This window comes from Oncorhynchus clarkii, chromosome 19, assembly GCF_045791955.1.
Source record: "Oncorhynchus clarkii lewisi isolate Uvic-CL-2024 chromosome 19, UVic_Ocla_1.0, whole genome shotgun sequence".
Lineage (NCBI taxonomy): Eukaryota > Metazoa > Chordata > Actinopteri > Salmoniformes > Salmonidae > Oncorhynchus > Oncorhynchus clarkii.
Window position 1 is genome coordinate 42,005,470 of NC_092165.1, and position 15,499 is coordinate 42,020,968.

Here is a 15,499-nt window from a genome sequence, read left to right on the forward strand (position 1 = left end):
TGTTAGTTGAACAAAACACCTTCATAGTCATCTGCATTATGCTTTAACATCTGAGGATGCTGATTGTTGTAGTTGACACCAGCAGCTTACAATGTTCTCCTATCCTAGACGCACCTATAAGCTAGTATCAACTTACACCATACTAATCATATTCATGTGCTAATGACATAAATACTGGAGCTGTAATCCACCAGCTTACCTGTATTCCTCTCTCCCTCTCCCCCAGCAGCATGATGGATGAGCTGGTGCATGACCTGGTGTCAGCCCTGGAGCAGACCTCAGAGCAGGCCAAGCTCCAAGCTCTCCTCCCAGAGCAGAAGAGCTCTGGGAGGAGATGGTTCTGAGCCCTTCTGTAGCAGCGCAGGTAGATCCTCCGACGTTGGGGATGGAAACACCGCTGTGACTCCCCCCTCCACCCCACGGAGCATGGCTGCTGCCTCAGTGAGGCTGAGGCCATCAAAACCAAGCAGCACTCATGGCCTGAGTAGGACTCCTTCACAGAGAACACCCTGGAACGGCCATTTTAGGAGGAGGCGGATGGTCAAACGCATGACCTCAGACGTGTTGGTCAGCCTGCAGCAGAAGTTGACGGTGTCAGGAGTGGATAGCGAGTGGGGTGGGAACCACAGGTCAACCAAAAAATAAATGTCTGTCCAGGCTGAAGAAGCGTCTGGAGGCTGGGTGGGAGTGGGAGTGGGAGTGGGAGGCTGATGCAGTGGGTCTCAGGGTAGAGGAGTGCTGGACGGATAAGATCCCACTGGTCCGAGAGCAATGAGAGGCTTGTGATGAGAACATGTCTGAAGGGTAATGTTCTAAACATTATGCATATACCTAAACATCACTTTCATTTTATTTGTGTGTGAGAAAATATCTATTTGGGCAAAACAATCATTTAACATCCTATAGGATAGAATATTTTAGGATACTGAAATAGTCTTACATTTTACATGAAGAGGTTTCATTGAGCATTTCCTAAATATTACATCATATTTGCAACCTTTGCAATATTTACAACATATCCATTGTAAAATATGTTATTGTTAGCCTTTGTTGACACATACCAAGTCAAACTGCAAATCACCCTTAAATATCACGTGCTCCATTTACCCTTTATGTGGTGAAGTTACTGAAGCAGTTTGGCCCGTAATATAAAAGTCATGGGCATAACTACTATCTGACAGAGGCAATTAAACACAGCGACATTTAAAATGATCTATACTGCCTGTCTTCATCTAGTTGTCAATATTCAATGTGGCCCCATCTAAAACAAAAAGTGTATCACATTGATGCTTCTGCACCTTCAAGTATTCAAATAAAAAATGAATGACATTCCCCTCTCCTGCTCATCTCCTCTCTCTCTTTCTGAGGTGATCAGTCGGGAGGGGTCACTGATTCTTTGGCCGCAAGGCATCACTCAGCTCATTACTTTGTTGGGAGAAATATTGTCACAAATGAATGTCACTTGGTGAGGTATTGATTGGTTTCAAAATTAATTTATATCTTATTCTTGATAATTGAAGTTATAGTTGCCCTGAGTTCAACTGACTGCATTCCAATGCATTTATTTGTTCAAAATGAGATATACAACCTTCTATAAGTGACATTGGAACCAATCAATTACCATGCTGTCATATTAATTATAATAATGGGATTACTAAATAGGCTTATACAGTCCTGCCTGGCCACTCTGTAGGCCTCAGCCAGAGGTCAACATTTTTACATAAATGATCAAGCCTGACATCTGATACCATCAACAGAGAGGCAATCAGTGTCAGTATACTACATTAGTACGAAAATAGAAAGTAGGACCATGGCGCAATAGGCTGGTCCCATATCAGTGCATGGTGCTGCCTGTGTGTAAATCTGGTTGGTCTCTTTCCTCCCATGTCCATCCCACTGCTAGACACCTGCCTCCACTGGGTATTCCCCTTGATGATCTCATTATCTGTTGGCTATAAAAAAAAATAGGGAGAAGACGTCTGTGGTAACCAATAATAGGGATACAGAGGGCTTTACATCTTCAGGTTTAATTTGTGCTGACCTCTCAATGGTACTTGTTTTCTTACTTTATGGAAAAATCAATAACCGTTCTGACAGAAAACAGCTCCGAAGAAGAAATAAATGGGAACACCGTGGCACGCTGTCAATCATTTCTCACTTACACAACAGCACGCTGCTGATTGCTGCTCAGTAGACTGCCGCTCTGCACTGAGGACTGAACAATCTATGTGTTAAGTCCTACTGAAGCCCAAAGAGATGGAAAAATGGTATCAAGTAATGGAGGGTTGACAGTGGTACAACAGCCATATTTAGATATCAGGAAATGCTATGATCCATCTGATGTTTTAGAGTTAAAGACACTTTAGAGTGTCTTAAAGTGTCTTTTAACCTTTTAGGGTTCAGTGGTCTCTCTCTGTTCGTTCCATTAACCTCTTCATATTCTGTGTTTGATCTCTGAAACGTCCCTTGCCTCAAGGTCACAGCTCATGCAGTATGTGCCCAGACCAGAGCCTGACTTTAGCCAACCAAGTGCATGGGTAGCAGATGTTGGCAGCTCCAGCTGGGCATCCTTGATTAGAGTAGCATTGGCCTACTGGCAGGATGGCCACCTGGTGCCAAGTCTGGCCCAGAGAGCAGACCTCACCTGTAGGTGAAGGCACACAGAGACACAGCCACTGTCTTCAGCTGTGGTGGTGGTACTGTTGGTGGACAACCTTGTCACCGGAGAAACAGAAGCCATTGGTGTGCATTTGTCACACACCACTCCATAATTTTGTAATTTGGATTTTTTTGAAAACTCTACGAGGAGTTTTGTTTTAGAGCTGTATTCCATTTGCTGAAGTTCATTTTCAGCAATCTCTGAGACTAATCCAATTACAGGAGCTCAGGGAGGGTGGGATAACCATATAATCAGACGCCTATGGAAGAGGGCATGGATTTGGGCTGTGGCGGCTTGTTTGAAGAGCCTACAGATTCATTGTTATCTGCGCTTTGCCCCCCTCTGTCTCTGTCTCTTTATTCCTCTGCTGAATGAACCCAGGCCCAATAAATGGCGGCCGACTCGTAATCTCTGAGCAAACTAGCCTGCCTCTCCCAGGAGCCAGGGATTATATCCTATTGGATAGTGTGTTTTTGCTTCACGGAAAAGAAGGGAGCTTTTGTTCCACACTGGAATGCAGTTTTCATGTCTTATAACATGTAACCGTCCTTGTATTAATTGAGTGCCACCATGGTTGTAGGGAACATCAGTGTGAAGACTTATTTAGTGACATGGTGCCTGATGTATGTGATAGTACTTCTCTGGGATGAAGAAATGGAAGGTGAGTGTTTTTGATGACCGTTACCTGTAGTTGATACTAACACAGGGATGATTCCTTTTCTCGTAACTTCATGTAAAACAGACTAAGTTTGAATAAAATGTTAGTTAACTTTTCCTGACAAAGGTTGTGGGAGATGAGAGAGAGGTGTTTCCCAACTGGTCTCAAGAAAAATGGCAGCCTCAATTATTCATGGTCATTAAATAGATAGCACTTAATGGAAATGGTTTCACATTGGCTCAGGGCTGCTCCCAGCGACATCACGTTAGACCTTTAATATGGATAAATACTTCATGTGTGGCTCTAATTCATTGTTTATACCTGTGATCTTTTTCAAACGTTGCACCAAATCCCCCTATAGGAAGCGAACACGTTTTTCAACTCAGAAATAGAAGAAGCTGGTCTTCCGCTGCCACCTGTGAGCCATACCTTCTTTGTGGAGGAGCACTTTTCTAAATGTTCTGCTATTAACCTGTTACACTACCTATCCGTATACATGTTGAGAATTGCATATTTGGGCACTGATAAAAGCCTAAATTGGAACGTAGTGGCTGTACAACAACATGCTATAAATGACATCAGAGCTCAGGCTCTGCCCTTCACGGTGCTGTATGGGTTTTGACTAACGACAGCCGTTCTGAGAAGTTGCCTTAAACCCTCCTGCTAATTGGACAACTTTTGAAAATGTTTTGTTTTCTGATTGAGGGAAATGCTGTAAATTAAGAAGACTAAAAGTATTTTTAAAGATGAGACGTTGATGATTATAATAAATACTGCTTTCAAGTCTTACAAGCAAGCCAAGAGTCCAAATGTGCACTTCACTTTTCCATATCATAAAACTCTAACCACTATGTTTGATTTGTATTTATTTTATTTCACCTTTATTCAACCAGGTAGGCCAGTTGAGAACAAGTTCTCATTTACAACCTAGCCAAGATAAAGCAAATCAGTGCGACAAAAACAACATACACAGAGTTACACATAAATAAACGTACAGTATGTACAGTTGATGTACAGTTGATGTACAGTTGATGTACAGTTACAAGATGACATGGCATCATAACCTGGGTTGTTCTGAACAGAATGTGCCTCTGGTTGTCTACCATGAAGAAGATTTGCCACTGAACATGCACCTGATGCAGGCATGAGCCTTTTCTGTGTTCACCTACGATCCGTTTCGCTGAACTGACCTGTGAAAGCGTAACACTGTAAGATTGTATTTTATAACTTAGCTAGTCATGTTGACAATAGAACACGCTTTCAAATGATGCCCACCTGACCCAGATTGCGATTTAAAATTGTCTGTTTTTTGATTGCCTAAACAACAACAGTAATTGTGTGATGGCGGGGATGCAGGGCTGTGTTCCAAACAAAACAACTTGTTGTGCACACTGGAGAGGTGTGTGGCCACTTAGAAACACCAGTTAGTCATCTCACTCGAACCCTTGTAATTTCTCTGTTTTATGTTGCACCTACCCCACATTTTACAAGAATATTTGTATCATGTTTCTGAATGTATCCAGAGTATTTTCAGATTTCGTTGTCCACAAATGTGGCAAAAAGTATAGTAAAATTAAAATGCACATAAAATCAACAGCTTCATTTTTGGATTCAGTCATGTCAGGTAAACTGTTGTGTCCTCAATATTGGTTGAATAATTTTCCTATAATCTCCAAACTTTTCCCTTTCAATTGGTACTATGCTTATGTAAATGCATTGGAATGCATTTCATATTCTGTAAATGTAGCTCTATCCATATTGTCACGCCCTGACCACAGTAAGCTGTTTTTTCTATGTTGGTTGGGGTGTGATGGTGACTTGGGTGGGTCATCTAGGTGAATTTGTATTTCAATGTTGGCCTGATATGGTCCCCAATCAGAGACAACTGTTTATCGTTGTCTCTGATTGGGGATCATATTTAGGCAGTCATTTCCCCTTTGTGTTTCGTGGGATCTTGTCTATGTTTAGTTGCCTGTCAGCCTTATTTGTATAGCGTCATGTTTCGTTCGTTGATTTTGTTGTTTTTTGTTCAGTGTTCATTCATTAAAAGAGAATGTAGGCATACCACGCTGCGCCTTGGTCCATTCCATACGACGATCGTTACACATATAGGCATTCCCATGAGTGTAAAGGTTTAAGGAGAAAGAGTATTGGGAGCCAGATTAAGAGTATACTGTACATTAGTGATGGGGGAAATATCGACACAGTTACATATCGAGATATTATTTTGGACGATATAACGTTATATTATTGTTTACAAAATTGCAATATTTTTACACTAGTCAATCAAATTTCAATCATAAAAAAAGCCCTTCTATAAAGCCCTTCGTACATCAGCTGATGTCACAAAGTGCGGTACAGAAACCCAGCCTAAAACCCCAAACAGCAAGCAATGCAGGTGTAGAAGCACGGTGGCTAGGAAAAACTCCCTAGAAAGCCAGGACCTAGGAAGAAACCTAGAGAGGAACCAGGCTCCACCCGGCATAGCCGGAGATTATAACAGAACATGGTCAAGATGTTCAAATGTTCATAGATGACCAGCAGGGTCAAATAATAATAATCACAGTGGTTGTCGAGGGCGCAACAGGTCAGCACCTCAGGAGTAAATGTCAGTTGGCTTTTCATAGCAGAGTTGAAAACAGCAAGTCTGGGACGGGTAGCACGTCCGGTGAAAAGGTCAGGGTTCCATAGGCGCAGGCAGAACAGTTGAAACTGGACTAGCAGCACGGCCAGGTAGACTAGGGACAGCAAGGAGTCATCAGGCCAGGTAGTCCTGAGGCATGGTCCTAGGGCTCAGGTCCTCCGAGAGAGAGAAAGAAAGAAAGAGAAAGAGAGGAAAAAGAGAGAGAATTAGAGAGAGCATACTTAAATTCACACAGGACACCGGAAAAGACAGGGGAAATACTACAGATATAACAGACTGACCCTAGCCCCCCCCATACTTGAGGCCTGGAGACACTGTGGCCCCATCCGACGATACCCAGGGACAGGGCCAAACAGGCAGGATATAACCCCACCCACTTTGCCAAAGCACAGCCCCCACACCACTAGAGGGATACCTTCAACCACCAACTTACCATCCTGAGACAAGGCCGAGGATAGCCCACAAAGATCTCCGCCACGGCACAACCCAAGGGGTAGTCAGTTGTAGCTGCACCAATACTAAAGTATTACTATAGCCTGTTCTCCTCTTCTTTTTAAATATTGAGCCAATTTGTTTTCAGCACTTTTATTTTCATTACTGATCAAAACTCATTTTCTCATGGCTCTCTTGTTCCTCTGCAGCAGACATGCGGTGAGCATTGTGTTTGGAACATCGAATCCCAATCGTGAGAATCACAATATATATTGTATCAGCACCTACATATCGTGATAATATCATATCGTGATAATATCTTATCGTGAGGTCCCTGGCAATTCCTGGCCCTATTATACATACAGTGCCTTGCGAAAGTATTCGGCCCCCTTGAACTTTGCGACCTTTTGCCACATTTCAGGCTTCAAACATAAAGATATAAAACTGTATTTTTTTGTGAAGAATCAACAACAAGTGGGACACAATCATGAAGTGGAACGACATTTATTGGATATTTCAAACTTTTTTAACAAATCAAAAACTGAAAAATTGGGCGTGCAAAATTATTCAGCCCCCTTAAGTTAATACTTTGTAGCGCCACCTTTTGCTGCAATTACAGCTGTAAGTCGCTTGGGGTATGTCTCTATCAGTTTTGCACATCGAGAGACTGAAATTTTTTCCCATTGCTCCTTGCAAAACAGCTCGAGCTCAGTGAGGTTGGATGGAGAGCATTTGTGAACAGCAGTTTTCAGTTCTTTCCACAGATTCTCGATTGGATTCAGGTCTGGACTTTGACTTGGCCATTCTAACACCTGGATATGTTTATTTTTGAACCATTCCATTGTAGATTTTGCTTTATGTTTTGGATCATTGTCTTGATGGAAGACAAATCTCCGTCCCAGTCTCAGGTCTTTTGCAGACTCCATCAGGTTTTCTTCCAGAATGGTCCTGTATTTGGCTCCATCCATCTTCCCATCAATTTTAACCATCTTCCCTGTCCCTGCTGAAGAAAAGCAGGCCCAAACCATGATGCTGCCACCACCATGTTTGACAGTGGGGATGGTGTGTTCAGCTGTGTTGCTTTTACACCAAACATAACGTTTTGCATTGTTGCCAAAAAGTTCAATTTTGGTTTCATCTGACCAGAGCACCTTCTTCCACATGTTTGGTGTGTCTCCCATGTGGCTTGTGGCAAACTTTAAACAACACTTTTTATGGATATCTTTAAGAAATGGCTTTCTTCTTGCCACTCTTCCATAAAGGCCAGATTTGTGCAATATACGACTGATTGTTGTCCTGTGGACAGAGTCTCCCACCTCAGCTGTAGATCTCTGCAGTTCATCCAGAGTGATCATGGGCCTCTTGGCTGCATCTCTGATCAGTCTTCTCCTTGTATGAGCTGAAAGTTTAGAGGGACGGCCAGGTCTTGGTAGATTTGCAGTGGTCTGATACTCCTTCCATTTCAATATTATCGCTTGCACAGTGCTCCTTGGGATGTTTAAAGCTTGGGAAATCTTTTTGTATCCAAATCCGGCTTTAAACTTCTTCACAACAGTATCTCGGACCTGCCTGGTGTGTTCCTTGTTCTTCATGATGCTCTCTGCGCTTTTAACGGACCTCTGAGACTATCACAGTGCAGGTGCATTTATACGGATACTTGATTACACACAGGTGGATTGTATTTATCATCATTAGTCATTTAGGTCAACATTGGATCATTCAGAGATCCTCACTGAACTTCTGGAGAGAGTTTGCTGCACTGAAAGTAAAGGGGCTGAATTTTTTTGCACGCCCAATTTTTCAGTTTTTGATTTGTTAAAAAAGTTTGAAATATCCAATAAATGTCGTTCCACTTCATGATTGTGCACCACTTGTTGTTGATTCTTCACAAAAAAATACCGTTTTATATCTTTATGTTTGAAGCCTGAAATGTGGCAAAAGGTCGCAAAGTTCAAGGGGGCCGAATACTTTCGCAAGGCACTGTATGTAAACTGTACTCAGAATATTCTCCTTAAGACCAGAATATTTATTTTTTAGACAGTCCCTCCATGATTCTGTGATCCAATTTGTTTTGCAAAATCAAAAATTCTATGTAAATTTCACCAATCACTGCACTATTTATGCATTAAACAGTCAAATCATAGTAATATTATTACAAAAATCAAGCATGTGTAATTTTAACCCGCAAATATAAAAAAAATCAGAGGGAAATCCTGGACAGACTGAATAAAGAGCCAGAGAGAGAGAGAGAACTAGAAAAGCTGTGGGATAAGTAGCAATAGTCCTGAAAGGGCCATTAGTTCTTCTTATAGGGGCTGCTGCACATAGCCAGGAGGACGCATGGTGAGGAGATATGCCCTCTACTGCTGTTGAACAGAAAGCAGTGTGCTCCAGATGCTCAGCCGTGTGTCCAGAGGTGGAGGACAGCTGAGGAGAGGCCTGGGGAACCAGGGTCTGGGGAAGGGGGTGGGGAGGGAGGGAGGGAGGGAGGGATGGTCCAGGAATGCTTGGTTAGTCCAAACGACTTCCACATTCCCTGGAGAGGCCTGGTCCCTCTCACATCTGCTTCTTGGGTGTGTGGGGAGATGGTGCTGACCATCTGGCAGCAGCCTAGTATGAGCCTGCAGTCACCGCCACGCCTGTGCAATATGGCAAAGAACCATACCAGCATGTATCTGACCCCGCCGGTCTCTCTCCCTCGTCACCAAGGTCAACGCTGATCACCACAAAGCAAAATGCAACGCAAACAAGACCGTCAGACTTCCTCTGACCCAATGGACAAAAAGCCTCAAAGGACGGAGCTTGGACGTTTGTGTTACAATTGCCACTTGGCATGCTGTGAGATAATTTAAGACATTTTAAAATCAGTGACTTTATTCCATCCATGGCAGTTTAAGTCTAAGGATCTAAAAAACAAAATATGTCATTTTAGCACAATACAGAGATATTAATTCTTAAAATTCACCTTTTGTCAAATAGAACACAGTTCTACATGAACTGCATCAATGTCCACTTCATTAAGACGATTCTTGTAAAAAAAAATTGGTGTAAACAAATAGATCTATGGAGCTTTTAGTCATGTGTGACCTTGGTGGCTCTATCTCTCAGCCCAAGGTGGCAGAGGTGTGACAGAGGCATAGAGACCCAGGGTAGGGGCCCGTGGCAGAGGTGTGACAGAGGCATAGAGACCCGGGGTAGGGGCCTGTGGCAGAGGGGGGTGTAGGGATGACACGAGGGCCGCCGGGGGCATGGAGAGGGCCAGCCATAGAGTAGCCTGGGCTGGAGCAGCCTTCACAGCAAATGCTGGCCAGTTGTTGTCCGCAGGTCCTGTTCACAGACGGAGGGGAAGGCAGGGGAATCTGCCACGCTCATGTCATCCTCCAGAACGCAGCACAGATTAGATTGGAGCTGACAGCGGAGGATATTCAATTAGATTGTGCATGTCACTCAGTGGTTTCGATCAGAGTCCTTCTCCATGCCTTGTGGGGAGAGCCCAGTGGGGAGAGCCCAGTGGGGAGAGCCCAGTGGGGAGAGCCCAGTGGGGAGAGCTCCTCTTGTCTTTTTGTGTCATTTTATATTTATGTCGACCTAGCTAGGGAATTGTTTTATTTGGTTATTGAATGTTAATTTTGAAATGATTCATCACAACGTAAATAATTTGTCTTGTTACACATGAGTATTGTCGCTACATAAAGACTGCTTTCTAATTTCAACATGAAATGCATACTGACAATGATATTATTCTTCCTCTTTTGCAGTGATTCTGGCCTAGACAATGTATTCATGTAATATTATTATTCTTTGGCATTTACATGGAGTACCTCTTTTCCCCTCAGAACAGCCTCAATTTGTCAGGGCATAGACTCTACAAGGTGTCGAAAGCGTTCCACAGGGATGCTGGCCCATGTTGACTCCAATGCTTCCCACAGTTGTGTCAAGTTGGCTGGATGTCCTTTGGTTGGTGGGCCATTCTTGATACACACGGGAAACTGTTGCAGTTCTTGACATAAACTGGTGTGCCTGGCACCTACTACCGTACCCCGTTCAAAGGAACTTAAATCTTTTGTCTCAATGCTCAGTCCTTATTTAACCTGTCTCCTCCCCTTCATCTTCACTGACTTGAAGTGGATTTAACAAGTGACATCAATAAGGATCATAGCTTTCACCTGGTCAGTCTGTGTCATGGAAAGAGCAGGTGTTCTTAAGGTTTGGTACTCTCAGTGTACATAACAGGTATGTATGTGCATATTAAATTAAATACAACTACAGTAATGTAGTAAAATGCAAACAAAAAGCATGTAATAAGCCTTTTAATTCTAGCATTACCAGTTGGTTAAAAGGATGGAGATACAGTATGCCTTTGCTCTTTGTGCGTGTAACAGAATCCTGCGACTAGACAGAAGGAAGTTCCGATACAATAGGCTGGTTGCCGGGCACCCAGGCGGCTCTAATAAGGCGTTGTCATGTCGTGTTAATGAGCGCTGAAGCCTCTGCTAATCTCATTAGCCGTGGTGGGGCGAGGTAGCCCCTGATTTAACAGTTGTCACTACACCTTGACTGTGAGAGGCATGCCCCCTGCTGACTGACAGGTCTGTGGAGAGAGCAGTGTCTGGGGACCAGGGTGGTCTACTGTCTGTCTGTCTGCTGTGTGTGTGGTGTGGTGTTGGTGGAGAGTCTGTCAACAAATAGAGAGAGGATTGATGGAGGACAATTAGGAAATAGGCCCTCATGCAGACAGTACTTCATACCATGGCTAATTGTACATCACTAAATTATAAATTGGTGCAGGCCATCCGTGAACACTTTTTTGAACAATCAAACAAAATGTGTAATACAGAATCCTATTCAATTGTTATGGAATTATGTATACATTGTGACTAACAGTTTTGTATTTCCTGCCTGTGCTGTAGGTGATGATGAGCAGAGTGACTGGTTCTTTGAGGGGGAGAGTGGAGAAGGGGGTTGGGGATGGGCGTTCCCAGCCTGCTGCCCAGCTGGGACCCAGACACACCTCCTGTCCTAGAGGCATCAGACTTAGCTCCACCCACCTTCCTACAGCCTGCACAGCCCACTAAGAGATGTGATGGTCTTGCTTTTGATAACTAATACAAAATACTATGCATTTCCACATGTATCTCTCCAGGCTCTCCTGTTCTGCATCAGGAAAGGCCGGAGGAGGCTGCCCAGCAAGGTGATGGCAGAGTGGCACACTATCGACACAATCCTTTCCCACATGAATGGCTACCAGGCTTTCAATGCTGGTATCTAACAAGTTATGTTATACATACACTGAGTGTACAAAAACATCTTTCCATGACAGTATTTATGCTGCATTTATGCTGCAGTAGTTTATGTGTCGGGGGGCTAGGGTCAGTTTGTTTTATCTGGAGTACTTCTCCTGTCCTATTCGGTGTCCTATGTGAATTTAAGTGTGCTCTCTCTAATTCTCTCTTTCTCTCTTTCTTTCTCTCTCTCGGAGGACCTGAGCCCTAGGACCATGACTCAGGACTACCTGACATGATGACTCCTTGCTGTGCCCAGTCCACCTGGCCGTGCTGCTGCTCCAGTTTCAACTGTTCTGCCTTATTATTATTGGACCATGCTGGTCATTTATGAACATTTGAACATCTTGGCCATGTTCTGCTATGATCTCCACCCGGCACAGCCAGAAGAGGACTGGCCACCCCACATAGCCTGGTTTCTCTCTAGGTTTCTTCCTAGGTTTTGGCCTTTCTAGGGAGTTTTTCCTAGCCACCGTGCTTCTACACCTGCATTGCTTGCTGTTTGGGGTTTTAGGCTGAGTTTCTGTACTGCACTTTGAGATATCAGCTGATGTACGAAGGGCTATATAAATAAATGTGATTTGATTTGATTTGACATATGCTGACCAGGTGAAAGCTATGATCCCTTACTGATGTCACATGTTAAATCAACTTTAATCAGTGTATATGAAGGGGAGGAAACAGGTTAAATAAGGATTTTTAAGTGTTGGATTGTGTATGTGTGCCATTCAGAGGGTGAGTGGGCAAGAAAAAAGATTGAAGTACCTTTGAACGGGGTACGGTAGTAGGTGCCAGGCGCACCGGTTTGAGTGTGTCAAGAACTGTAATGTTGCTGTGTATCAAGAATGGTCCACCACCCAAAGGACATCAAGCCAACTTGACACAACTGTGGGAAGCATTGGAGTCAACATGGGCCAGCATCCCTTTGGAACGCTTTTGACACCTTGTAGAGGCTGTTCTGAGGGCAAAAGCGGGTGCAGCTCAATATTAGGAAGGTGTTCCTAATGTTTTGTACACCCAGTGAACGTTATACAAAAAAAATTGTGTGTTGCAGGACAACAGTATATCAGTGTCTGTGGAGAGAATTACGTATTTATCTCAGGACCTCTACCATTGGCTGCCTTCCATTGGAAAAAGAGACCGGAGACAGGTATATTTGTGTTGACTATTGAATAAGACATTTCGGCTATCTAGCCCTATTTTGGTAGGTCTGGATGAACACCTTCTAAATGTGTTCTGGTTCAGCCCTCTGTGACCGTTACCTGTTTATCCCATTGACATGGTGCCAGACAGCTTCCATCGGAGATGCTCCTCTTCCATCTGCAAAACCAGTTAGGAGCACCGCACAGCACTCATTATTGGCGGCATGGTTAGACTCCGCCTCTTCTGGGCCAATTGGAGCCATTGAGCCCATTCCCTTCTGAAGCTCAATATATTGACAGACATGGTTAACTCTCCTAAATGAACCAGTCACTAAACACAGGTTTTGTTATAACCAATGCATGCTACATCAAAGTTTGTACCTCAAGAGACGTGTGTTCAATGTCTGTGAGGTTTAGAACATTGACCAACTCCTCAGGGACAGAATCTCAAAGTGAGACCTTATGACCTCCAGACTCGGGTGTTCATGTAGATCACATCACATCAAGCAGCGTAAAGTTGTGCGTTCTGCTTTGTTGCTGTTGGTGTGGGCTCTCCTGGTCTTTAGTGTATGAGAGGGAATGGTCCCACAGAGAAGGTCATGTTAGGATGAGGACATGGGTAAGGCTGTAGAAACACTTATTAACTTTTGTGATATTAGCCACGTCCCCATCACAGCCTCCTGTGAAAGACTAGCTAGCACAGTCAGGTATACGGGGCAAGCTTGACCTGTGCTTTATACTACAGACATCTCTGCAGTTGGATATACGACTCCAATGAATAATAACTGCTGTATTTTTCAAGGTTGTCTTTCTCAAACATAGAATATGTTCATGTAGAATCTTTGAATTCCAGTGTTTCTGAGAATGCAAAAAAAGATAAATAAATGCAGAAGTTTTTCTAAAGAGTTTTTCTCAAAGCATCCAAGTCAGTTCCTGTACGGTTGGATCTGCATGGGGATTGTTGAGGAGCTGAACAGCCCTCAGCCTGGGACTCTTCCTTATATTGTTTCCAGTTCCACAGTGCCTATTTACAGAGCATTTTTCATTCTGTTTCAAGCCCTCTCTCTCTCTCTCTCTCTCTCCTGGGCTAGTTCAGAAAGCCCTCCACCATTCCTTGATGAGGGGCAAAAACACGACTGCTATGAAAAGGCTAAACTTCTTAGAGCTTTCTTTTCTTAACTGGTCCTTTCTTCTCCACCTGAAAGGTTCCTTCAGATTCCAGTTTGAGGCATTGTGAATACTAATTTCTATCTATTAAAAAGCCCTCATATCCCTGGCATGCTCTCATTTAAATGCAGTCTCAGGGGAACCCTCTTAATTCCTTTATAGAGGGATTGAAGACCCTTCACTTCAAAAAGTATAAATCATACTCCCAAATGAACGAGGGAGAGAGGGGGATTGACGAGTGGTGCTTCTGATGTGTCCCGTCGGATGGCACAAGCCTGAATCCATCTCCCCAAGCTGCTCAAATCCATCCTTCGGTGAGACGACGTCTCTGTCCTACTGCTCTCCGGCCCCCAAACTGTCCAGACTTACCCCCTGTCCACACCCCTAACCAAGTCACCCAGCACATACATTACACACGCTTACCAATGCAGATGCATGCAGGCACACACACATTCACTTACATAAACGTCATCAATATTCTTATATAGTGCATCAGCATTGGTACTAAAAGGGTGGAGATATATAGTGCTGTGTCTCTATAGCAGAGAGCATCGATACTGAGTCAGTAACTGTATTATGTAACACATGTAACAATTGCCTTCAGTATGTTTATTTAGATTTTTGAATGATCCATTTTTATCAATGAGCTCTCATGTGTCTATATGTTTTCTTTGTTTCAAAATACCCTTGAAAGAAAAGTGTTTTGGTCTGTAAGGAAAGTATAAACATTAATCTTGTACCTTGCAGAGGTTGAAATGATGCTGGATTAATAAAACCCGTCATCTCCTGTTTAGGGAGAGTTGATGGCAACAATCAGGGATTTGATATGAAGTGCTAAAAGGCTCTATGTGGTTCCATGTTATGTGTCCTTGTACTGTTTGGTCGTGTGAATGGGCACTATGCACAGTGGAACTTACCTCTGAGACTCTGGGATGGTGGCCATGTTAAAATGCATAACTGCCTCCCACCTGTGCCGGGCCACACTCAGGTTATATATATTGACTTATTTATTTCTAAATTACATTTGCGCCGCAAGATAAATCATAGTCTTACGCCATTCCTCTCCCAGTTTTGATTTTAATTGTGAGATCTCGGTGTCAGCAGTAAGTATATTGGTGTGAGTGGCCTATTGATTATTGATTTGGGGCTATTGATCGGCTTCCCAGGAGACCCTAATCCTTTCTGATTCATTTGAATACCTCTATTCATCTTGTGATCCTGCTCACACCTGAGGCGCCATGTAGCCTAATGAAAATAGATGGCCATTTTGTTACTGCTGCTCCTCTCGCTTCTTTTGATGTATTATTTTTAATTGATATATCTGCTTTTGAATGTGTGCGCCCGAATTACAATTGACCCTGTGTCACTGTTGTTTTATTCCTTGCCTAAGGGACCACGCTGCATTTAGGACTGTCTTTGTATGACTCATATGACCTGTAAAATCTACTGCTCAGACATTTTCTTGAATGTCCTCGACATGTCTTTGGAAAAGGTAGTTGTTTATTGGATATTGGG

At 43.3% G+C, this 15,499-nt stretch overlaps 1 pseudogene; it reads left to right on the plus strand.

Moving 5' to 3' along the window:
* The first annotated feature begins 230 nt into the window (after nucleotides 1-230).
* LOC139374494 (G patch domain-containing protein 2-like) overlaps nucleotides 231-15,499 on the plus strand; it is a 33,486-nt pseudogene continuing 18,217 nt past the window's right edge.